This window comes from Condylura cristata, unplaced genomic scaffold (genome assembly GCF_000260355.1).
Source record: "Condylura cristata isolate star-nosed mole 26May11 unplaced genomic scaffold, ConCri1.0 scaffold00024, whole genome shotgun sequence".
NCBI lineage: Eukaryota > Metazoa > Chordata > Mammalia > Eulipotyphla > Talpidae > Condylura > Condylura cristata.
In genome coordinates this window covers 16,877,529-16,878,151 of record NW_004567125.1, presented here as the reverse complement: position 1 = coordinate 16,878,151, position 623 = coordinate 16,877,529, and the positions used below count along the sequence as shown (strand labels likewise).

The 623-nt window shown below is 35.0% G+C and overlaps 1 protein-coding gene across 2 annotated transcripts in view; it reads left to right on the top strand.

The window, feature by feature from the left end:
• Positions 1-623, top strand: part of VAMP4 (vesicle-associated membrane protein 4) — a 26,179-nt gene that overhangs the window by 1,074 nt on the left and 24,482 nt on the right. The gene's annotated exons all lie outside the window — the stretch shown is intronic.

The window sequence follows — 623 nt, the reverse complement described above, 5'->3', positions numbered from 1 at the left end:
TTTGTTTTGGGATTAAGGGTTGCAAAAAAAAAAAAAAAAAAAAAAAAAGCTCGGATTGAGCAGGTTACTAAATTTCCTATGTATGGTTATTAAGTAGAGAATACACCTTTTTTTTTTTTTTCCAAGAAAATCTACATGAAATTAGAAAGGTCTAGTGAGGGCATAAATAGGGCATAATTTACAAGTGAGTTGTGTGTTGGTTTCTCAATCTCAGTGTTGAAATGCATCATGAAGGCTCTTCATATATACCTAGGCACAAGATCTGAATTTTGTTAAAATATAAGCTGAGGGGTATTACATTTTTTTTAGTTTATTGAGCAAAAATCGACTTCAATCAGACAGCATGCAGTCTAGCAGCTAGAAAGGAGCTGGAAGGAGTTGTACAAAATTAAAGACTTTCACAGCCAAAGGGAGCAGAAATAAGAAAGTTACAGTAGACAAAAACTTGTCTACTTTTCTTTAGGGGATGGCAGAGATTTATCAGGCAGATAACCTAACTGTATCTCGTGGAGCTCTTCCTTACTGATATCTCTGGGAGAGATGAAGCTACAAGTAAATCAGGGATTGACAAATGGGACTTAGCGTAAGTGACTCCATTTGGGGCGTGTTTTTTTTTTTTTTTT